Source organism: Triturus cristatus, chromosome 11, assembly GCF_964204655.1.
Source record: "Triturus cristatus chromosome 11, aTriCri1.1, whole genome shotgun sequence".
In the NCBI taxonomy this organism is placed as follows: Eukaryota; Metazoa; Chordata; class Amphibia; order Caudata; family Salamandridae; genus Triturus; species Triturus cristatus.
In genome coordinates this window covers 118,248,266-118,273,739 of record NC_140594.1, presented here as the reverse complement: position 1 = coordinate 118,273,739, position 25,474 = coordinate 118,248,266, and positions in this window count along the sequence as shown.

Below are 25,474 nucleotides of genomic sequence, written 5' to 3'. Positions count from 1 at the left end.
CTTCCTGGGAGGAGGTTTACAGGATATCCTTAGGGCTGTAGATTGGTCCAATGAAAGTATGTTCAAACCTTGCTATTTTAGACCTGTCACAAGTGCAATTGACAATGTATTCATTGCACTTTAAACTTGCCCAATGTTAGCCTCCAAGTCATGCCATAAAATGTAGATTTTTTACAGCCTGGTGGGCAGAAAATGTGGATTTTCTTAAAGACACGGAGGCTAATATTATCTCTCCACATTATGACCCTCTCTAGTGGAGAAAAGTAACTAAATATATAAATTTTATTCTCTCTTTCAGAGTAAGAGACTTCTCCTTCACCGATGGGAAAAAGTTATCTTTTGAAAGTTAATGACCACAAAAGTTATCTTGTTCGCAATGCACAGAAGGAAGAATACTACGTGTGGGGGCATTTTATAGCCTACTAGAATGTTCTCAAAGTTCTATATTCTTCAATTCTTGCTGCTGTGAGCTGGCAATAAAGGAGATTTGCATGATCCTATCCTCCATGGGCCCCTTTACTCGATGCTGCATTAAGAGGGAATTCCATCTGACCTTTGATCGACATCAGCAACCCCACAATTGTTCTTTTTGCATCTTTTTTCCAGCAGCACAGTTTCAGTGGTAAAAGCAGCTCTCCCACTGCTCCTGTTCAGCACCAAGGACAGCCAAGACAACTCTGCATCCGAGCTCCTCGGTCCAGGTAAAAATCAACTACTGACTGTCGTGGCTCGGTCCTAGGACCCACATCATCTTAACCCTGCAACGGTTAAACGCAACGCGACCAGCAAGTGACCGATTGTCACTAGTGTTTTTTCTCATTGACTGCAATGATACATTTTCACCATATTATTTTGGACTGATTTACCATTGCTTCAAAAATCTATTACTCTGGTTATACGTATGCTATTCTGTTCATATTTGTCTCTAAATTAAGATTAAAAGGCACTCTGTTTTCATAAATTGGTGTTGGATTTCTCTCGAGTGGTATCAATTACTTGTTGTCCATGTTGGTACTCTGAAATGCTTAACTCATGTTCCTCCAGAAAAGCCTGACTGCTCTTTGCCACACTACCAGGACCGAGCTAAGGATTTCTCAGTGTGAATCCAAGGATCATCTTTGGAATATTGTGATAGTATTACATGGGGTAGCCGAACCTCCCACTCTAAATAATACTCCACTTTCCTACATTGGTGTTAAAGCAGTGGGGATCCTGAACCTGTGTTTCGCAGTACCACTTGGTCAGAATAGATTTGGCACAAGAAATCCACTTAATTGACTTTAACATCAAAAAAGAAGAAAATCCTGATTTTTTTTGATTTTTCGAATTAGATTGTAAGGGCCCTGTGTAGACCCTCCTCCCAATAGTACATGTAAAAAGGCTTAAGCGAGCTAGCAAAAGTGTTTTCCAAAATTTTAATTTTGAAAAAGGGCCCAACTGCTAAGTAAAAAGTTAGGCACAATGCAGGCTGGTCATATTCTCGACCTGGCAGTCATCCCAGCCCTGAATATCACGGTCTAAGGGTGTTTTGCAAAGAAAGGGGCATTAGCTACAAGTTGACAGCTAAAAAGGAGGAACTTGAGATGCTACTCAGCTCCTATGAGAGGGAAAGAATAGAGAGTGATGGCACACTTCGGAAGATGACCTTGAGGAAGGTGAAGATGATGGCCTGGCTCAGTATTGAAGATAATAGAATAATAAAGAAAGTGAAGACCAAAACTCTCCACCCTTTCCCAGACCCCCTTCACCATTGGGAAGGGACCAGAGTTGTCACTCTAGTAGACCTCCCCCCAATGGTAAGACAGTAGGAACCGTTGAGGATGAGCTTGATCTACTCTTCTTATAGGAGAAAAAGCTGCGACTTGAGAAGAGGATACTACCCCTTTAGGAAAGAAGGGATAAGCTGGCCCTTACGCCCAAAGAAGCTGGCAGCAACAATAGTAACAGGGAGAAGGGGGACTCCTTTGACCCTAAGATCCCCAAAGGGACTGTCCCTAAGTTTAGTGATGCTGATGATATTGACAAATGGTTTGCAGCGTTTGAGAGGGCATGCAGAATGAGGAGGATAGCACACCAGCACTGGGGCTCTCCACTTTGGGAGTTATTCTCAGTGAAGGGCAGAGATAGACTTCTAACCCTTCATGAGGATGTGGCTGAGTCCTATCTGCATATGAAGGAGGCCTTGATAGAAGGATTTGAACTCACTACTGAAGAATACAGATTGCAGTTTAGGAACACCCAGAAAGGTCAAAACCAGACATAGGTGGACTCTGTGGACTCTTCAATCAAAGCACTAGAAGGCTAGATAAAAGGCAATGAGGTGGACACTTATGATGGGCTGTATAATTTCAATATAAAGGAGCACATTTTAACTAATTGTACCACAGGGAAATTGCATCAGCATTTGGTGGATTACAAGCTGTTTTCTCCCAAAGAGCTGTGGAGGATAGCTGACAAATTGGTCAGAGCTCAGGCATCCAGATATACCCATGGTAGCAGTGATGAGAAAAAGTGTTCTTACTTCCCAGCAGGGGAAGGAGGTGAGCAACAAACAAGACAAAAAGAAGGACTTCTCTCAAGGCCCCCAAACTTCTTCTCAGTAGGGTGGGCCCTGAGACTCATCTTAGGCTATCTCTTGGTTCCCCCATCCAGAGAAACCCTGTAGAAGCCTGAAGCACCCTCAGACTCTTCTGGACTAGAGGCACTAATCCCCTGCAAATTGCAGGTAAAACAATGCTCGGAATCCGAAAAAGTGTGGCTATCGGCCCCTCCTTGGGATTGGCCAAATCCAGATTGTCTAGTGCATTGTGGGGGCTGTTGTCCTGACTTCCACTAAGTTACCGCTGCCGGGCTTTTTGGTCACTGGTCATGCAAACGACCTCTTTATATGACACTGCATTAATGGGGAATTCCATCTGACCTTGTATTCCATCTGACCTGGAGTATTGCCGGCCGGATCGGAGCTGTGTGCAATGCCCGATCGGTCACCTGCTGCATTTCTGAAATGATTTTTCACCTCCTCCGGTCAGGCAATTGTACAGCACCAGGACACCTTAGGGTAACCGTTGCGCTCTATAAATCCTATTAACATAACATAACATAACCTTCACCCAACGTCAGTAACCGCACCATTGTTGTCTTTTTGCATCTTTTTCCCCAGCAGCACTGTTTCAGTGGTAAAAGCAGGTCTCCCACGGCTCCCGTTCAGCACTTAGCACAGCCAGGACATCTCTGCACCCGGGCTCCATGGGCCATGTAAAATTGAATTGACTGTTGTGGCTTCGTACTGGGATCCGCATCCTCTTAACCCTGCAAGGGTTCAGCACAACTCGACCGGCAAGTGCCCAATTGTCACTAGTGGTTTTTCCCCCTGACTGCAATGTTAAATTTTCAGTGCATTATTTTTCACTGATTTTCTATTGCTTCAAAAATCTATAACTCCGGTTAGATGTATGTTATTCCATTCGTTTTGGTTTCTAAATTAAGACAAAAATGCGCTCTGTTTTTATAAATTGGTATAGGATTCCTCTTGATTTGTGTCAATTAGCTATGGTTCATGTTGGTGCTCTGAAATGCTTAACACATGTTCCTCTAGTAAAGCCTGACTGCTCTTTGCCACACTACCAGGACTGAGCTACAAATTTGCTAGTGTCAATCCAAGGTCCATCTCTGGGGTATCGTGATGATATTACATGGTGAGGTCTAACCCCCACACCACATAATATTCCACTTTCCTATGGATCCATTTTGTATTAATGTGCACCAAAATGAGAAAATAGAGAGCTAATTTTGCCACTGAACATGCCACATAAATTGGCTTTATTTGGTCCGTCACTGCAGCATAATTCCAGTGGCCATGTGTATAGCACACATTTAACCATTGATCTTTACTTCTTTTTTAAACTTTGAGTGATATTTGACTGTCATTTATCAATATGTTGCTCCTCACTTTTCTTCTCTGTTTTAAATTATAATAAAATATTCATTGCAATAAAGTCTGCTATAATATCAGTGCCGCAGAGCTAGGCTAGGAGTCAGGAGATGAATATTGAAGGATAGCAACATCTCTGAGATTGATAATGAGCTTCAAAAGTTACAGGTGTAACCTGGGCTGCCTCGAGGGTCAATGGAGAACATTTTGGAGACATTATCAAGTCCATATGACAAATATGACCACAAAGAAATATGACAGCACGGATTGTGTGGCACAATCAACTGACAGAGTAGCAATAACCGAGCGGTAGCAGGGAGAGACTACATGAAGGGTGACCATCAGATTGACCCAATATTGCCATCGAGGGGCTTCTGGGGCATCATATACCACGAGAGTGAAGGGTGAGTGCTTTGTAAATGACACCAGAACCCTGAGATGCCAACATGGCCATACTGTGCGATACTTGTTATGCATTTTTACAATGTATGTTTATTTTGGAGATATCTTTAAAAACATTTTGTTTATAAACAGGGAAATAAGTGCTTATTGAAAGTAGCAAGTACAGTACTGGACCATAGTGTTTGGCTGTCTGTAGTAGGAAGAAGAGAGCAATTTTTAATTATGTAGTTAGGAAAGTGAAATTTTAGAAAAATGTTGCATTTTTAATAGATCCACTTTGCAGAAGAGAAAGATTATTGAAGCTGTTCTCTCCACAGTACTGTTAACATCACGCACTGATTGCAATTAGAATGGCTGGGTTTTGTTTACCTTTCTTGAAAAGATGGTTGATAAGGCAATAGATGCACTGCTCTCCCTGTGCCTTCTTGCTGTGCTTCCTTGCTGTGCTTCAGTGTTGTACTTCCTTGCTGTGCTTCCTTGCTGCACTTTCTTTTTGTGCTTCCTTGCTGTGCTTCCTTGCTGCACATCCTTGCTGTGCTTCCTTGCCGTGCTTCCTTGCTGCACTTCCTTGCAGTACTTCCTTGCTGTGTTTTCTTGCTGTGTCTCCTTGCTGCACTTCCTTGTTGTGCTTCCTTGCTGCACTACCTTGTAGTACTTCCTTGCTGCGCTTCCTTGCTGCACTTCCTTGCTGTGCTTCCTTGCTGCGTTTCCTTGCTGCACTTCCTTGCTGTGCTTCCTTGCTGCGCTACCTTGCTGCGCTTCCTTGCTGTGCTTCCTTGCAGCTCTTCTTTGCAGTGCTTCCTTGCTGCATTTCCTTGCTGCACTTTCTTGCTGTGCTTCCTTGCTGTGTTTCCTTGCTGCACTTCATTGCTGTGTTTCCTTGCTGCACTACCTTGCTGTGCTTCCTTGCTGTGCTTCCTTGCTGCACTTCCTCGCTGCACTTCCTCTCTGTGCTTCCTTGCTGCACTTCCTTGTTGTGCTTCCTTGTTGCACTTCCTTGTTGTGCTTCCTTGCTTCACTACTTTGCTGTGCTTCCTTGCTGCACTTCCTTGCTGCACTTCCTTGCTGTGCTTCCTTGTTGCACTTCCTTGCTGTGCTTCCTTGCTGCACATCCTTTCTGCACTTCCTTGCTGTGCTTCCTTGCTATGCTTCCCTGCTGTGCTTTCTTTCTGCACTTCCTTGTTGTGCTTCCTTGCCAGCACTGGTGGAAAGAGGGTTTGTCCCTGGAGAAAAACAGCGTTGCGGACAGCTGAGGATGGGGGTGAGTTTCTTCCTTTGCGGTCACTGGAACCTGCTGGTCCATGTGGTCAGAGGACAGTGAGACAAGTAGCTTTTGCCTTGACTGAGTGCAGCACGGTTTGAAGTAGTGGTGGCATGGTCTAGAACAGGGGTACTCACAAACTTTCTCTCGGGGGCCCAATTTACAGTGTGGTTTCTGGCTGAGGGCCGCACCGGTGGGGGCGGGGCCAGTGGGGGAGGGGGCGGGCTAGACCAAAAAAAAACTATGCCCATGAGGTTGAACACAGGCCCCTGCAGCGGACGCCTTCGTCCACTGAGCCACCAGACCAGGCATTCACACATATCTATCTATCTATCTATCTATCTATCTATCTATCTCTCTGTCTCCCTCCCTCCCTCCCTCTCTCTGTCTCCCTCCCTCCCTCTCTCTGTCTCCCTCCCTCTCTCTCTCTCCTTCTCTCTATCACTCTCCCTCTCTCTCTCTCCGTCTCCCTCCCTCTCGCTATCTCTCTCTCCCTCTGTCTCCATCACTCTGTTTGTCTCCCTTTCTCTCTGTCTCCCTCCCTCTCTGTCTCACTCACTCTGTCTCACTCACTCTGTGTCTCCCTCTCTCTCTGTCTCCCTACCTCCCTCTCCCTCCCTCTCCCTCTCTGTCTCCCTCTCACTCCGTCTCCCTCCCTCTGTCTGTCTCGGTCTGTCTCTCTCCCTCCCTCCCCCTCTCTCTCTCCCTCCCTCTCTCTCCATCTCCCTCCCTCTATCTCTCTCTCTCAATCACTGTTTGTCTCACTTTCTCTCTGTCTCCGTCCCTCTCTGTCTCCCTCCCTCTCCCTCTCTGTCTCCCTCTCTCTCTCCCTGTCTCACTCACTCTGTTTGTCTCCCTCTCTCTGTCTCCCTCCCTCCTCCTCTGTTCTCCCTCTGTCTCCCTCTCCCTCTGTCTCCCTCCCTCTTCCCAAACCCTCTCTCTGTCTTCCCCCTCTGTTTTTTTAGTGCTTTGGCAGTTGAATGTAATAAAGTTTCAAGAAAGACGTATTGGAAAGAAATTATATTTTTAGTGTAACGTTTATAGACTTTTGTAATGCAGCAAAAGATGACGTAAAACAGAACCTCCGAAAAACACATTAATAAGAAACATAATGTCTCAAAGCTTACAGAACCGATTGCTATGGAAAGAAATATTTGTACATCTGAACAGAAATAAGTTGTGTTAAAATGTTGTGATGTGTTTCCGGGCATGGACTAAAACGGTTGAAAATCACTTTGTTGTGGCACATGTAGGTAAAGACAAAGGGTAAATACAAAAGGTTTGGGTCAAAGGTTGTGAGCACAGTTATCAGGCTGCTGGGTCATTGTTCAGGCTTTCGTTGGATGGCCTCTTCATTGAAATCACCAATGGCGATGTCTTGGGGCTCTCCCTCTTTTTCTGCTGCTCGGAAGCCTCGAGTCGTCTGGGTATGTTTAGGTGTACATGGGGCAAACCCTGCTCCCCGACTTCACTTTCTTTCTCGTCTTCAGTGTCTTCCTCCTCAATACGCCCCACTGATTCAGGGTCCTCACTGTAGCAGGGGGCAGGGTACGGTGAAGGGAAGCCTCCTTCCCCTCTGAACCGAAGCAGGTGATGGGCAGCCCTGTTTTTCCCCAAGTTTTTGAGGCTGATGGCAGGGGAAGCTCTTCCCCCTCTCCCTCTCTCTCTCCCTCCCTCTTCCTCCCTCTGTCGCACTCTGTCTTCCTCCCGCTGTCACCTCACCCCCTGCTCTCAATCCCTGCTGCCCCCCATCACCTCACCCTGCTGTCCTCGTCACCCTCAGTCACCTCACCCCGCGCTGAGACAGCTTCCCGGGAACGCACACAGCCGCCGCACCCAAGTACTTCACAGGTCTTTTAAAGACCATTCACTTGTTAATGAGGCTTTGTTGTATTTCTTCTCTTCTTAGTGCCCCTGCATCTCCACTCAATCAGAGTGGAGATGCAGGGGCGCTAAGAAGAGGTGAAGTACAACAAAGCCTCATTAACAAGTGAATGTTCTTTAAAAGAATCGCCCGGCCCCCATAGCTCGCAACCGGCGATATAAAAACACAAAGGCATATGATGTGTGCAAGGTCCGCGGGCTGCCAAGGAAGGCTTGCCGGGCCGCTGGCGGCCCGCGGCCCGTACTATGAGTACCCCTGGTCTAGAAGATTGCAGTAGGATGTTGGATCGTTTGTCATGGACCGGGCTTCACTTTGGGTCCCTTCGGCAGAGGCATAAGCGTACGTTGAGAACCAAAGTATTGTCTGGCACTGCATTTAGGGTGATCCTTTGCTCTAGGACCAAAGAGTTCTTTATGGAGCTTGAGGATCAAATCAATGAATTAGCCCACGGTGGACCCGTTTTCTAGTGGTCAGTTGGCCAAGAAAGGCTGGGAACACTTAAATTCAGGGGATAAGTCAACTGGCAGCATGATGATAGGGTCAAGCCTAACAGGGCAATGGCTTGGTTGCTTTCATTCTTCATGTATAAGAAAGCAATCACATTTACTACAACTCAGTATGGAGCATTGTCCATGATCTAGGCACTATAGCTGACCTTCTCAATATGGACTTGCATTGAGGAATTTTGGGTGGAGAAAGAACAAACCTTTGATTGCCCAACAATATTAATATATCAATTCTCACAGGAAAAATACTAAAAGTAATAGAGACCCCATGAATGACCAAGGTTTCAAAAGGGCAATTGTGACTATGGGAGGACCAAGCAACTGGAAGTGATGGGATTCATGTTTAACTTTACATTGAACTTGTATGCGTGTGATGAAACAACGAGAAAAGCCGTTGCAGTCCTACTGCTGACACAAAACAAGACAGAAGAGGCGTGCACATTTCACAGTAACGTTGCGGATGCCAAGTAGACTGGTGTGTTATTAGGAGGCAACGTATTATTCTCCCTCCCGATAATACATCAATGATCATTTGGCCTTTCCGCAGCTACTCTTTTGGAAGAAGCACTCTATAAAAAATAAACCCAGGAGACTATGGGACATGTCTGGTTCCCCAAAACCCTACAAATACCATGTGCTGTTGAAGGCATTCCAAAGGACCTGCAGCATCCCTATACGGTGCATCAATGGAGATCCGTCCATTCTGTTGGAGGATCGGACTTGGTGAGTGAAGTGTGGGAAGACCTTCTCCCAACCAACTCTAAGACGAGTGCAGTTTTTTGGTTGTTACTCATGAACTATTCTCCCTAATTAATATGAGTGGAACATCCTTCATAGCATGGGTTGGCAGATTATCCATGGTGATCAACGAAGGGGTGGGAGAGGCTAAGACTGGCTTTGAAGTAGACAGTTAACCTCAGGAGGCTTTTCCAGCCGTGACTAGAATACGGAAATCGTATGAAGGCGAGTGTAGATGCAAAGAAAGCCTTCGACTTGGTAGAATGGAACTGCTTGAACCCAGTTGTGGGTTAAGTGGGTTTAACCACTCACAGTGCTGAACTGCGTAAATTTTGTGGTTAAGTCCTATGTCTAGACAATCTGTATCTACTGTTGTCACTATTTTGTGCCTTAGTGGTGGAAACTCTGGTTTGTATGCCGAGTAGGTGGTCCGAGGAGGTGTGCAAAAGACATAGCATGTCTTTATGCTGGTGATATTTTACTGACATCTGAGGAGATCATTAAAAATGCTACCCATGTATGATGAAAATTGTCAGGAGTTTGGCCTGTTGCCCAGATTTTGCATTAACCTAAAGAGTGATTTATCTGCTTCCTGGTTGCCTTAAAAGGGGCGACACTGAGATTAATGCAGAACCTTTCAGACATTTGGACATAATAGTGGGCTCTAACTTTGTAAAGGTGTTAAGTATAATGTGGATTCAGTGGAGGAAAGGTTAATCTATTTTGCAAAGTTTTCTATGTTGTTACCACGGACAGCATCGGGCAAGATAGCAATGGCTAAAATGACTTTGCTGCTTTGGTTTTTTGTATTTGTTGGAACTTTGCCCATAAGACTTGTGTGTTCTGTATTTAAAAAGAAGTTTGCCAGATTATTGATGCAACTGTTAGACCACTTTCGGGGGCCACAGAGCAGACAGGGACAACTGGTCCACAACCATGGTGGTTGAGGTCGTTTGCCTCTGGTGTCTTGGGGTCCGTCTAACTATGGCTCACGCACAGTTGGCCAAGTGCACCCTATCTGCACTTGAATCTCAGGTAGGGTGGACAAGCAGTCAAAGTTTTCTCAGGGAGGTAGCGTGAGGGGCAGAGACTCAGATCTCAAACAGTCTAACAATAGGCACAATAATTCACTGTCCAGACCAGTGCTTATTTTTTAGGGAAAGTCCATTACTTTAATCTCACAACAAAACAGAATACTACACAATTAGATAGGGGGTATAACAAGGGATCTTAGTCAAGCACTTCACCCTCTACAGCGTCCACCAATTTCTAAGGTGTCTTCCCCACGATTCGATCTTAGGCCGGATTATGCATAGGTGCCAGCTCACTAAGCAGGTCCCACAGGGCAGTTGCGATGGATGATGTGTTTGTTGACCTCTCTTGGAATCTTCTTTGATGATGCGCGACTGCTCGTCACTGGAGCCATTGAGGGGAGACCAGATCGATGGGTACCATCATTGGCAGTTGCGATATCTGGACTGGTAACAGGTCTTCTGCTTCGGCAGCATTCATAGCTCCTAAGGGGAACATGCCACACGTCAGTAGTGGCCGCATCAATCCTTTTGACACACTGCAGGGGTGCCGGACGGAATCCTGCTGTTTATCTGAAAGCTTCTTCACACAGTTCACCTTGTTCTGTGTGATGGGACAACTCTTTATGATTCAGGTCCGTACTGATGATGCTCCCACTTGGTAGTAGGTTTTTTCTGGGTACACCACACACCAGCGACATGGCTGGGTTTCTCCTCCTAGACAGTCATCTCCTCCTGCAGGGACAGTCACTCTCTTTCCCTCTCTGACAAGGGGTGCAGGCTTCTAGGCACTAAGCAGGCACATGGCTTTTCCAGCAAGTCGTGCAGATTTCATGAGAAATCCTCTTACCTCTGAGAGACTGGTTGTCAAGCAGACCCCAGCCTTGGTCTCGCAGCTGCTCTTCAAGTGCACTGCGGAGCACTCCATTCCGTAATCAAGAAGAACTTGGAAATGGAAGAAAGTCGGGTGCTTATAATAATTTCGAGGCAGGGGCAGTAGATCCACTATCTATGGTCCTGAAACTAGTTTGAGGTGGTTCCCTTTCAAATGTGGCTTACTTGCTGTAGGGCAAACACAGCCTGCGTGGAAGGTGCTCCCCCATATACCATACAGGGGACATTTGTGTCATAAAAACACTTCTGTTGCAAGGGGTTGCAAGACCGGAGGGGATGGGGACTTGTCCAGGGATGGGAACCTATGGTATTGCATTGAGCTGTATTGTATAATATCAAGTATATAGTGTATTCACACCATTGACGTGCATAGTGATGCATTTTGATACCAGTGAAACTTGGGGCGTAGGCAGTCATCACCTTTCGCTGTCCGCAGCCACGGTGGGGGTGCTTCCTAAGTGTTACATTTAAAGGAGGGGTCCACCCTCCTGCCTGAAGGCCGCGCGCTAAGGCCTTGATATGCGCCGCAATGAATACACTGACACGCTGTGTTTAGTACTAGGCGCGGACTGCTGTCACAGCTCTGCCCGTCTTTATTTATCTACGTGCTCACGCTGGCAGGCGTGAGTGCAGGGGAGGGGAACTGCCGACGTGTGCCAGCGGTAAACCCTCATGCGCTAACTGTCACATCCCATCTCAACTCAGTTCTTGACTGGATCTCAAGAGTCTCGTAGTTCACTTACTTGACAGGCAAAGTCCTTCAGGCGGGTGCTCGGAGGAGGGTTCTCTCTCAGGGCATACCTGGAAGGCTCTCGCCGGTGGTGGAGGCAGGGATCGGGGTGCTGGGTGCTGGAGACTGGTCGGGAGTCTCCCGGGCAGCTTCTGGACTTGCCGGCAAGGCGGTCGCTTCTGGATTGTGGTTGTCAGCTACATGGAGCTCCCCTTGGCTGACCTCCATCTCCTCCGCGTGGTTCATGATTTCAGTAGGAGGAGTAGGCCTGTCCACTTGTTTGAACCAAGAGATGTTGCGGGTCACAGTTTCTCCCTCCTTCTCGACAGTCACTAGGGTTCCTTGACTGTTGATCACTGTCCAGTACCCTTGCTCGTACTGAGTCCAGAATTTTCCTCTGGGCCTCCGGTCTTTCATGACGACGGTGTCCTCTTGCTGTAGTTGGTGGGATCCGCTCACCGAGCTTGGATAGCAGTGTTATTGCGCTTCTCTCTCCTCCTGAGGGCGTGCTCTTCATCAAATGGAGGGGAAGACCATCCTGGCGCAGTGGGAAGCCCATCCCGTAGGGTGCCGTTGAACAGTAGCGCCCAGGTTGCTTGGCGCGTTGAGCAGTGCGGTGTGCTCCGATACTCACGCAGGAATCTCTGCAGCTCTTGTTCTGGATCGCTTTGTTCCGCCACTGCAATGCGAAGAGTTTTGTTGATCGTTCTCATGAAACGTTCAATCTCCCCGTTGACTTGGGGCCACTGCGGGGTGATGCGCCGGATGCCATGGTGATGCATGAATTCGCGGAATTCGTGTCCTTGGAACAGGGGCCCATTGTCGCTGTGGAGCTCCTCCAGACATCAAAACATTCCGAACATCTTCTCTAGAGCAGGGTCGATGTGCAGGAGAGCTGTTGAGTTCACTACCTCCACCACTGGATACTTGGAGTAGCTGTCGATAAGGGCTAGTGTGACATGCCCATCGGGAAAGCTCCCGAAGTCCACGTTCACCTTTTACCATGAGCTCTGGCCGTGTTCCTTTGTGTGGATGGGTGCTGGTCTTTCAGGCCTGCTCGTTATTTGGCAGGATGGACACTTCTGGACGGTCTCTTCTACCCGTGCATCCTTCCCTGGGAACCAGACCTTTTCTCTCATTTGGGCCTTCATTTTCTCCACTCCTTGATGCGCTCCATGGGCGAGAAGTGTTGCTCGCGGCTGCAGGATGCCGGCATAACTATCTGGGGTTCTCTAAGGAGAATGCCTCCTTGGGTGAGGCTCAGCTTGTTCCTGACCCTCCACATGTGCATCAGGTCTTCCCTCTCTGGGCTCAACCACGTGTTTGCTGATTGTAGGAATTGGTGCCACAGCCCTCCTTAGATAGTGTCCCAAACTTTGACCATGACTAGCTCGTGCTCAGCTGCGGTTGCTACCTCTTCGAGCATCAGTGCTCGGGGGCACATCAGCGCTGCGATCATGTCGAGGTGTGCCTCGGTGTCATCAGTACTGGGTTCTTCACTTCCCTCTCTGGTGGTGTCTGGGTGCCTTGACAAGAAGTCAGTCGGGTTCTTGGCGCCAGACCGATAGATCACGTCCATGTAGTAGTGTTGGAGCCCGATGGCCCACCTTTCATTTTGTGGCAGCGGGTGAGGTGCTGACCCTCTGAACAGTGGCACCAGAGGTTGGTGATCCGTGACGACGGTGAACGGGTGTCCGCAAATGTATAAATGGAAGTGCCTGAAGCCTCACCAGATGGCTAGGGCTTCTCTTTCAATTTGAGAGTATCGTTTCTCTGTCGGAGATAGAGCTTTGCTGGCATACGCGAGGGTGGCCCATCGGCCGGGCTCCTGTTCTTGGGTGAGAACTGACCCCAGGTTTACGGGGCTGGCGTCTACAAGGATTTCGGTCCTCTTTGCAGGGTCAAAGTACACCAATGTGGTGTGGTCGAGGAGGGCCTTCTTGACGGCTCGAAACGCTGTCTCCTCGGCTGGGCCCCATTGCAACATAGCTTCACCCCGAGTGAGATTCCGGAGGGGTCCCGCAAGTGTAGCTAGGTCCGGAATGAAGCAGCCATAGTATGTGCCCATTCCCAGGAAGCTGCATACTTCCGCCACAGTAAGGGGGGCAGATGCTGTCTTGATTGCTTGGGACTTCCGGGGGTCCACCTGTACGCCCTCCTGGGTAAACATGTAGCCAAAGAACTCTATCTTTTGTTGGAACAACAGGCACTTTTCTTTGTGTAGGGTGACTCCATGGTCCAGGAGTCTCTTCAAGGTGGATCTCACGTGACGGTAATGTTCTTCTGCTGTCTTCGAGTGGATGAGGATATCATCACTCACATTTAGGACGCCGGGTAGCCCAACCAGGATTTCCTTGACGGCGTTATGGAATATTTCGGGGGCAGATGATATGCCGAAATTCAGCCTCTTGTACCTCCGGAGGCCTAGGTGTGTGCTGAACGTAGTTATGTATTGACTATCTTTGGCGGGGGCTAGTTGGTGATAGCCCGCGTTCAGATCCAGCTTTGAGAACCATCTGGATTCGTTCAGATCGGCTACGATGTCGTCCATAGTCGGCGTAATGTGGCGTTCACGTCGGATGGCCTTGTTTGGGAAGCGCATGTCAATGCAGAGTCTGATCTTCCCTGGTTGGTGAGGCTTTTCAGCTATTACCATGGGTGACACCCACGGTGTAGGTCTGTACACTTTCTCTATGACCCCTTGGTCTTCGAGCTTTTGTAATTCTTCCTCTACCAGAGGTCAGAGAACGGGATTCTGCGGTGTCTTAGGGCCGTTGGCGAGACGGCCGAGTCTATGTGTAGTCGGATGGGGGCTCTCTTTATCTTCCCTAGACCCTTGAAAAGGTCTCCGAACTGGCTCAGCAACTCTTCTGTCTGGTCTGTCTGTACTCTCCTGGCAAACATCACCAGCCCTAGGTCTTCAGCCGCATGGCTGCTGAGCAGCGTGTCCACTTCCTGGTTTATGACATGGATGTCGATGGTGATCTCGGCACCTTCTGATCATACTTGCACGGTCATTTTGCCTCAGAGGGGCAGTGGTGAGTTGCTACCATACGGGAAGATCTGTGCTTTCGATGGTCTGAGTTCCGGTTTGCACGTGGAAAGCATCTATTGACTCACCCTCTCTTTGCTTGGCTTGCCTCAGCTTGAAGTGTTCGAAGTCCAGGTTCATTTGGGGTTCAAAGTGAGCGTTCAAGGCGGTAACCGCTGCAGCGTAGTCTTCAGGAGGGCCCGTGTTTGGTAGGTGCTTAAATAGTAGATAGATCTCTTCCCCTGCATAATGGAGCAGCAGCAAGCGTTTCACTGCCCCATCTTTCTCGCTTGTGGCAAAGAAATCGTTCTCCAGGCGGCCAAGCCAGGTCTGCCACTTCGGCGCTGTCGTGGTGGGGTCTGCCGACTTACTAAATGGAGGAAGGACACCCAAGGGGGGGTGGTGCGGAGGCACTGGGGCCTGAGCGGCGTTGTCCTTATCCCCCATGGTGGTGGGCGTGTGCACAGAGAGGCAGCCTGCCGAGAGTGCTGCCCACTAGTGGTGGGCTCTGATGCGCTAGGTGGTGGTTCGAGGAAGCTGGGCGTAGCGCGGGCCTGCGTGCGCCTAGTCGCGTGGCCTGTGGTCGGGCTGGCCTGGGACAAGGCGCGTTTGTGGGTTTTCTCTGTGTCTTGCAGAACTCACCCAGCCTGCACCGTGCCAATTGTCTTGACCGGTGGACGCTGGAGCATGAGGGAAATGCTGTGTACCGCTGCCCTTTATCTGCTGCCTGAACTGAAGTTGCGGCGTGGCAGGGATTACTGCAGTATGGCCTGGCAGGGCTTCAGCCTGTAGATAATGCCCCCGTGGCTCGGGCTTGCTGAGGTGCTTCTCAGCTGGGCAGGAGCAGGCGTGAGTTGCCTCCGCTCCTCGTCGCCAATGTTACATTTAAAGGAGGGGTCCACCCTCCCGCCGAAGGCAGCGCGCTTAGGCCTTGATGTGCACCGCAATAAATACACTGACACGCTGTGTTTAGTTCTAGGCGCGGACTGCAGTCGCAGCTCCGCCCGTTTTTATTTATCTACGGCTCACGCCAGCCGGCGTGAGCACAGGTGCGGGGAACTGCTGGCGCGTGCCAGCGGTAAACGCTGGTGCGCTAACTGTCACACTAAGGTTTTCCATGTTTGCCACAGAGGCATTCACCTTCACAGGCACTACAAACATGGGAGGGGGGAGAAAATGTGGCATTTGTGTAGTGCTCTGCTGCTAAACCACTTACAATATCACTTAAGCTGAGAGCGGAGCAGGAAGCGAACTTGGGGAACATGCTGAGTGGGTTTGGTTGCTGAGTGGGTTCGGATGCTGAGTGGGTTCGGATAATGAGTGGGTTCGGATGGCGCCCTCACACGACAGAAGCATCCTGACATTCTTGAATCAAACTGGAGCTGTATATATTTTCAGTGGCCTATACTACAGCTGAAGAGGTTTGTCCAAAGGTATGTAAGTTCTTAGATTCGACTTTCCTGTCGTTATGTTCAAACATATGATTTGTGACTGTGTTTCAGTGGTGGTGGCACAAGTGGTGTCGACCTGGCTTACGTCTCTTATTGTTAATGGACTATTTCTTGTACACTGAAGCCGCTGCGGTGCAAGGCTTTGCTAAGTGCCAGCAAAATAGCAGTTTTCCATTTGAGTGCTCCACATCCTTTATAAAACAAAATAAATTGTAGTCAAAATTACGTTTCTTGAGCCATGTAATGTAATCTTGTGTCCTCTTATGGATTCACTGGGTAGTGCCATAAGGCAGCTGCCTAGAGTGGCCTCAGTGTGCCACTGGCCCAGTCGTGACAATTTGATAATCTCAATCCAAAAAGCAGGAACATATTCATCAAAATGCTAATAATTACGTACTCCACATAGGGCGGCATACCTACCTCAGGATTTCAACCCACAGGTGCACTTATTACTGACAATAATGGAGTCCAGTTTAGTGACTCCAGACGGATAGAAGGCCTATTTGCACTGGCCTAGATTCTAATTAATAAAATACACAACACATAAAATGCCAGTCGTGAGTGTTAACTCACTGGGCCATCTTGACAGCAGAGTGGATCACAGTGGGTCTCTTTCGGGTCAGGATCTGCTAGCACGCGGGCTTTGCTGCACGGCGTGCTGGCATGGATAAATGGGAAATGGACATCTTCAGAGAATGACCTACCCAGGGGAGTGGAGGAGAGTAATTCCCCCCCCCCCCCCCTTTTTTTGAATTGACAGTAGGAGTGCGTTATAATTAGGGCTCCAGGTTTTATGTTTTTTGACACTTCCATCTGTATTTATCCATATTTATTTTTTGTCAACTTGATCTGTATTTATCCATATTTATTTTGGGGTTTGTGAAAATAATATAGCTGAAACTGGTATATTTCCACATTTATTTAACCAATAAACAAGCAGTCATGCTTGAATGCCTGCCAGATTTCAGTGATATGAACACCCGCAGAAGATAAATCAATGAACTTATATGAAAATATGCACATTTCGGTGTCAGCCTTGTGCATATCTACTACTGTTTAAGCCTCTTTACTAAAATTCCTTTCTTTTTAACCCCCTTACCGATCAATTCTCACAGTTATTGGCCTGGCAGTCATGGCAAAGTGTATTCAAAAAGCACCCAATTTCCATTTTTATTCACATTTAAAAATAAATACAGACAAGAAAATAAATGGTTTTCTGTCTGTATTTATCTGTAAAAACCAGTAAAAAAGGAAAACCGGGAGCCTTAGTTATAATCATGGGTAGTCTGCACTCACATATATTCTGTGTGGCTAATACATGAAAAAGAAGAAAGATGAGTGCGAGATGTTGAAGTATCCTCATGACTAACGCAAATCACATGTGTACTTTAGAAATATAACTAGCAAAAGTGTGCATTTATACTTAGTTAAGGGATAGCAAACTAATTTTGTTTAATACACTCATGACACTAATTTTCTAAGATTTGCCTGTTATAACTGTTAGAGTATATATCGAAAGTATAGATTATTTGTTTACAGAAAGGCACACATAATGTAAACTGTGCATTGTTAGTTTAGCTTAAATGTCGGCCTGAAATACATTTCCACTGTATTTGTCAGCTAACGTTTGAATTTGCGTTTTGCTTGCACCGTGGAATGCTGCATGTATCTTGTGTTCCCACCACAGGTGTACAAGGCTTCCTTAGTTGAGAGAAAGAGTTATTGTCCCTAATAGATAGAGAGGCCTGAGAAGAAGAAAAAAGATTATGGATGGGGGACGAGTTCTAGTGGGAGAAGGAGATGGCATCAAGAACATGAAGGCAGAGGGAGGAAGCTGGAGGATGCTGGAATAATGGAAAAATACTAGTAACACTGTGGGAGGCGCCTTAATTCTGCGATTGCTTATGTTGTAACGTAGTTATAGACAGCTGACACTTCTGCTTTAGGAAGCCTTGAGGTACAGACCTCCTCTTTGCCTTCTGTGGCTTTATGTTTTATGACACTTCTTTGGAAGGCTCTGACGGCTGTCACATTTTCCATCTTTACTGAAACTTGTCTGAGACTAAGAGTTCCACTTTAGAGTATTGTAGGAACAGTTAGGGACTTGTCGGGGTTCCTGAATGGAGTTTTGATGCAATCCACCGTGCATTTTTGTCTCCTGATAACCTATGTGCTGTAATCGAACTTGCCATTTTCTTTTTGTTATATAGGGTGAATCGGTTGCGGAGATTTGGCTTCATCCTATTTACTTAGTACTTCTGTACCATTATGCTTAGATTGGGGCGCATTAATCTGTTTCAGAGTTTGAAATAAACAAACTAACCTGAGTTTAGTTGTCAACCTGAGTTTTTACATAGAAGTTTGGATACTTTGGAATTTAGATATTGTGAAAATAAGTTTTCTCTTTACCTCTCATGCTGCACAAGAAGAACCATTGACCAGGCTGTTGAGGAGGACGGGTTCCAGCTTTCCCATGAGGCACCCTGAAAGGTTTCCCTTCTAATGTGGTACTCTCTTGATCAGACTTTCTGATGCTGTTTTTTTGTTGTGATACATTGCAGTTTCTTCTGTGCCAGCTCAGGAATGGTCTGAGGTTTCTAGGTTTGACTTTTGTCAATACCTTTTTATTTTACAGAAATTATATGTATAATATACTTACTTAAAGGGGGCTTTCAGCCCCCTCTCTTCACCCTTTGGTCTGTTGTTCGGTCATTCACATTTTGCCTCTGCCCCCTACAGCATACAGCATAGGGCAGTGGGTCAGCCTACTTCAGCCACAGTTTAACTACACTTTGAGTGACTGCATTTAGCCCTTTCACAAAGAGCACACACACACACAAGGTGGTTCCCTTCAGTGCCAGTGTTTTTGTTTCCACGTTATATAATTACTATAGTGTTGCCCTTGTCTTTAGAGCCTGAGGTGATAGAAGGATGCTTTCTACCAGAAGAGAGCACAGACCACATTCCAGCTTTATCAGTTCCTGTCTCCTGCTAAAGTGGGTATGAATTCCTTTTGAACTATCCTTGATTTATTTGGCTGCTGGTATGTTACAGCATAACAGATTGCATCGATTTGAAGCTGTTCTGTATTAAGTTATTCACTTTTTACTATGCATGCAAAACACAAACCAAAAGCTTCAATATTACACATGTGAATTCATGAGCGAACAATTCTTCAGAACATATTTACTCTGCACTCAATTTCACCAATGGTTGGTTAATAAACTGTGCTCAGGAAGGATATCAGCATGCATCAAGTTTAATTTGCAGCACGTGTAATACTTTAAAATGTATTTCCTTCTATCTTCTTTCTATCCGTATTCCTTTTTTTTTCTCTCTTGATTTCTTTCTTCCTTTTAATTTTCTTTCTTTCTTTGTTGCCTTCTTGCTTTCTTTCTTTTTATTTGTTTCCTTTCTTTTTTCTTTCCTTCTTTCCCTTTCCTTTTCTTTTTTCTTTCTTTCCATCTTTCCTGCCTTCTTTCTTTCCATCTTTCTTGCATTCTTGCATTCTTATCTTCTTTCTTTGTTTCTCCCATCCTATCTTTCCTTCTTTATTTCCATCTCTCCTTCTTTCTTTGTGTCTTTACTACTCTTTCCTTCTTGTTTCTTTATTTCCTTCCTGTCCTTTTCCTTTTTGTCTTCTTATCCTTTCTTTCATTCTTTCTCGCTTTCCTTCTCTTTCATTCGTACTTGCTTTTTTTCATTCTTATTGCTTTCTTGCTTTCTTTCCTGCTTTCTTTCCTTCTTTCTTTAGTGCTTAATTCTGCTTTCTTTTATTATTCCTTTCTTTTTCCTTATTTCTTCTTCCTTCTTTCTTTTTTCTTTCATATCTTGTTTCTGTGTTTCCTTTCTTTCCATCTTCCCTGCCTTTTTCCTTCTTTCTTTCTTTCCTCCCTTCTTTCCGTCTTCATAAACTTTCTTCCATTTTTTCTTTCCTTCTTGCCTTCTTTTTTCCTTTCTTGCTTTTTTCTGGTGTCTTTCTTTCCTTCTTTCTCAAAGGCAAGAGGCTTGCTGCCAATGGCAGAATGGCTTTTTTAAGTCCATGTTAGGCAAGACCTGTTGATTTTCCTAAAACTATGTATATGATCTAGTTATTTATAAGGTTTTTCAGTCACACTTCATCCAATTGTCTGTGGTTGTGTCAATCAGACTTTTCTCTACTCCACTGAAACATGCATCAAGGAGCAATGTGTCATCCCACTTCATTCATTAGTTGACTTCACTATGAGTTAATGCTTGCTACTTTTTCACAATGACCACATCCACACACATACATGGCAGTCAAGAGAACGTTCTGGGAAGCCGGGATGAAGTACAGCCTTTTATTCCAGGCCAAACTGCGGATTGAAAACAACAGCAAGACTCTATCCTTCTTTTCAGGACTAGAGGCCTCTGAATGGCTGGATTCCATGGGTGGGAACAACACACAACAAGAAGAGGACTCGGGGCGTCGGGATCGGCGAGGTCTATGGAACACAGGAGGGGACTAGACAGACCACCCAGGGGCGCCCAACTCGGGCTGGATCCAGGTGTGCCCTGGTGGAACATTACAACCTGCTGATCCTTCCTCCAAGTCCGATACAGCCACACAGGACCTACTTCCGATATCTACTGCCTCCAGTGCTTAATTTGAGCCGGAACTTTCCGGTGCTGAGCACCGGCACTTAATTGGTTTCCGGTGCTCGGCACCGGCACCTAATTGTTAACACCACACTTAGGGCAGTCTGCCACAAGGTGGCGCTGCTCATGTAATTTAGAGATGAGCAGTATAACAGTTGTTTAGGAAAACAATGTACATAAAAAAATAACTAATACCTGCCTCCCCAGCAATTCCTTTACCTTTGGGGGCCTGGAATAATCTGAGCTGTCGCATTTACATGTGAGAGAGATGGTTAGAAGTTGTTTTGGCAGCAATGACGGGGCGATGAGTGGTGCACGCTGCAGTGGCCTCCTGGTCAGAGCCCTGGCACTTAATATTTTACAAATTAAGCACTGACTGCCTCGTAACAGGACACTTCATGCTCGGAGAGTCGAATCAGGGACACTCCCTAAAACACTCAGATGAGTCCTCTGGGGGATTTGAACATGTGGCATATATGCTGTGGGACACTATTCACTGTATACATTCCCTGTGGCTGGAGGGGTGATCACGCCCCCTACAGAGGTTGAGACTCACAGGGGGAGCTGGAGGCTCTGACCTCGCACCCCGGCGTTGGCTTGACCACTGGCAAAGCAGCTGTTGCTGAGAAAATCGCTGCTACAAAGCAAAATGTCAAAACGTAGTTAATCCAATGTTATGGTTGATTACGTTGTGGGTGATTATTGTTTCAAAGGAAACAGGAAGGAGGGATTGGGGCGGGGGAATCGGATCCTAGATCTCTACCACAGGGGAATGGGACTCGAACCACTGCCCATGGGGCGGGGGAGGGGAGTTTTGTTGTGGGTTTTGGGAGTTTAAATGTGGTTGGGGTGTGGTTGGGAACTCCCTACTGGGAAACTGACTCAGCATTATAGCATTTATTTAAGTCACGGGGAGATTGATTGAAACAGGAAGAATCTCCTCTCAGATGGTTTGCATGGTTGGTTTCCCCCGTGATGAAATTACTCACCTGGAATGTACGGGGAATAGCTATGTTTGAAAAAAGAAGACAAGTGTTTGCCTATCTAAAGCGATATAGAATATCGATAGCATGTCTGCAGGAAACTCATATCTGGGGAGATACATTACCATGCATAAAACGTAGATGGAGGGTGAAGCTTTATGCCACGTCCTATTCTGGGTTTGCTTGAGGGGGGCCTTATCTGGAAAGCCCCAGGAGTTCCATTCCAGCAACTCCATCATGTAACTGACCTTGAGGGATGATATTCGATTACGCATGCCAGGATAGATGGACGTGAGGTATGCCTCATCAAAGTGTATGCTCCAAACTCTGACTGCCCCGACTTCTTCCCTGCCGTGGTAGCTGCGGCGACACCATATTTGGGAGCGGGAGTGATTATGATGGGACATCTCAACTGCGTTCTAGGTGGAGCCTTAGACAGAGAACCCCCCCAGACAAAACACTAAACCGAAGCTGACAAGGACACTCAGAGATACTTTAACACAAATGGAGTTATGGGATATATGGAGGGTGAGGAACTCAGCTAAAAGATTCTTTTCCTGTCATACACCAGCGACTAATACATTTAGTCGATTGGACCAGTGTTTCCTGTCAAGCGACCTGGCTCCTGACGTATTGGACATAACCTACTTACCAAGATACCTTTAGGATCACTCCCCGAAGCTGCTCACACTTGGTATCAGACACACTAGACCGGCAATACACACATGAAGGTTGCGGGTTGAGGCGCTATCGGATCCCCTGTTCACACAGACAATTACAGAGGAGATCTCTAGGTAATTCGTCGAAAACTGGGGGATGACGACCACGAGGGCGATAGAATGGGAGGCAATGAAGGCAGTGATTAGAGGGGTCTGCATAAAGACCTTGTATGGGGTCTGACAACAACTTGAGAGAGTAATTAAAATTACAGAAGAAATTGGAGGGGATACAGCTGCATCTCCACACAAACCCCCAGCATATTGAGGAATTACGCGCCGTCCGTAAAGACCTATTGGAGTCCCTACACCCCCTGGAGAAATGTAATTATGTAACAATGCCTACACATGGAGGGAGATAGATCAGGGCCTCTGCTAGCTAAGTTAATAAGAAATGAGAAACCAGCATCGCCTATACTACAGATGGAGACAGCTGAAGGGACCCTGGAGTATAATCAAATAGTGATCCCAGATTTTACGCTGCCCTGGTAGTGATAGGAGAATTTCTGAACTTTATGGGTCTCCCCCAGCTAGAGAAGGAGATGAGTGAGAGGCTAGATGCCCCGATTACAAGAGAGGAGTAGAAACCATTCAGAAACTAAAACCAGCCAAAGGCCCAGGCAGAGGCGGGTTCCCGTCGGAGTTTTATAAGACGTTTGCACCAACATTAGTTGATCGCCTGCTAGAAGTATATAATGAGGCTCTGTAGCTGCAATCCTTACCGGCCTCTATGAGGGAGGCCTTGGTGATTATGATTCCTAAACCAAATAGGATTCCACAGAAGCCGAGCTCATATAGGCCGATTTCGCTTTTAAATCTGGACATGAAAATTCTGAGTGGGGTGCTGACTTATCGACTTTTACCCCATATGCCATTCCTGATACACTCCGATCAATCAGGGTTCATCACCAAGCGCAGCACTGCCCATAACTTGGTTAACACATGTATGGCCCTCCACACCTATAGAAAGAGAGGATCAAGCCCTGGCGCTGCTTGACATAAAACAGGCTTTTGACCCTGTAGATTGGTCGTATATATGGGCGACACTGAGGGTAATGGGAGTGGGGGAGGGATTCCTCAGATGCCTGCAATTGCTATACACAAACCCTCAGGCCCGGTTGCGTATGGGGGGACTTATTTCAAGAGCCCTCACACTGCAACGGGGCACCAGACAGGGATGCCCTTTGTCGCCGCTCCTTTTTATATATTCGATAACCAACACAAGTGATCCCTAAATTATAAGAGATACTGCTTTAATTCGGCTAAATGTCTGGACTGAAAACAAATCCCAATAAATCAACATTACTATCGATAGGCCGACTAGCCCAAGCACCAAGGGAATCACTACAGACAGTGGGACTCCCATAGGTGGTAACTGACCCAAAATATCTGGGTATCAGATTAGCAGGTTCGCCCGAGAGGCATTTGGAACTCAACATAGGGAGAGTGGTGGAGGGTGTGAGAGGCTCGGTGCGCTTTTGTAAGTGATAGGTCTAATAAACAATTTATCACCCGCGAAAACGCAGAGACTATGTTTGATCTAGGAAGAGGGCAATTTTTACAATATAGGAAGATATCACAGGTAACCAGAGACTATGGGCGTATTTCCCAGACAAGCCATCAGTAACATATGTACTCTAAGTTATGCTGTACATGGCACAGGGAGGTCACTGAATATCGCACTTATATCGAGCACTACAGGAAGACCTAATAGTCCTAACTTTTCCGGTTCAGGTGAGATGAGAAAAGTCATGGGAGGGCCCCTATCAGAGTGGGAATGGATCAAAGTAGACAAAGGGATTAAAGAAGTGAATTCTAATGCACGGTTTAAATTGGTCCAATATAGTTTTATACACCAAACCTATCTCTCCCCCAAAACGTTAAGTACAATATTCCTGACTAGGTCTGATGAATGCCCCCGCTGCAGAGCTCCAGAGGCAAACTTTTTACACATGGTGTGGTCTTGTCCAGTCATGGCTCCCTTCTGGACAGAAATCTTAGAAAAATTAAAAAGGCCTCTGGGTGGGTGGTCCCCAAAGAGATACGAACAGTGCTGCTAGGAATATTACCCACCCCCAAAAACAAAAAACCAAGTAGGAAATCTGCAATGCTGGGGCTTGTATTAGCAAAACAACGAATCGACAAATCCTGGAAAAGCCCCAACCCACCCCGCATAAAGATGTGACTGAGCGACCTGAGCGAATGGGCGATAGCAGAAGCAATACATATGAAAAGGGTCAGACAGGACGAAAAACTGGAAGATGACCTAAGTACATGGTCGGTAATGTTAGCAGACATTAACGATATGCAGACATCAATGGCAACACCCAATACGAATACCCCACATTAATAGCATTCCACAGACAGGAAGAAAACGTTAAATAAGGAAAAGATATGACACGGGAAGACATTAGATAGACAAAAAGAGATCCTGGAAGTGCTGAGACGCTGGGACTAAAATACGGGGCTGGGAGGGTAGGGAGGGGGAGTTAAGCGGGGAATAGGATGTACTCTTGCAAACTAAAGTTATAAAATAGGGTTTAGAAACTGAGCACAGTGTGGCTATGGTGAAATGTATAGCAGTAAAAAGTAAAACAAGCTTGAAAGGTTGCCTTGGCTCTACAATTATGTACAGACATAATGCCTTTTTGGTTGTATAAAATGCCAATATAATATTATATTTTTAAATGACCACACCCACACACAAAGTTGGTTACCTTCAGTGCCAGGGAGTACTATGGTAATGTATGCCTTTTTTAGACCAAGCTATTTTTTTGCTTTTAGTCAATGCTTTTTTGTCAGATTGGCAAACACCTGACAACTTTCTGAACAGTAAGGTTTTGCAAAAACCATGAGAAAACACAGATTGTAAAAGGGCTGGTGGACCTCGCCAGACCTATTGGCTTTGCCAATGCTTTTTAGAATTGTGGTGGTTATAGGGTAAGTTCAGATGTGTGTTTACAAATGTGCCATAGTAAAGAAATATCCAATGGCGTGGTATGGGAGGGTGGGGTTATGACAGAAAGTGTTATTCTTGTGAAAAAAACAGTAAAGACATAAAACAAATACAATATTGGACACTAAATTTAGCTGATGGATTGGTAGCCAATATGATAATTTTAGGTCTGGTGTTAGCCAAGGCCTTTTGATTTTACAAAAATTAAATGTATAATATACTTACTGAAAGGGGCTTTCAGCCACCTTTCTTCATCCATTGGTCTGATCTTGTGTCATTCACTGTTTACTACAGCATGGGGCAATGGGTCAGCCTACTTCAGCCACTGGCTAACTCCAC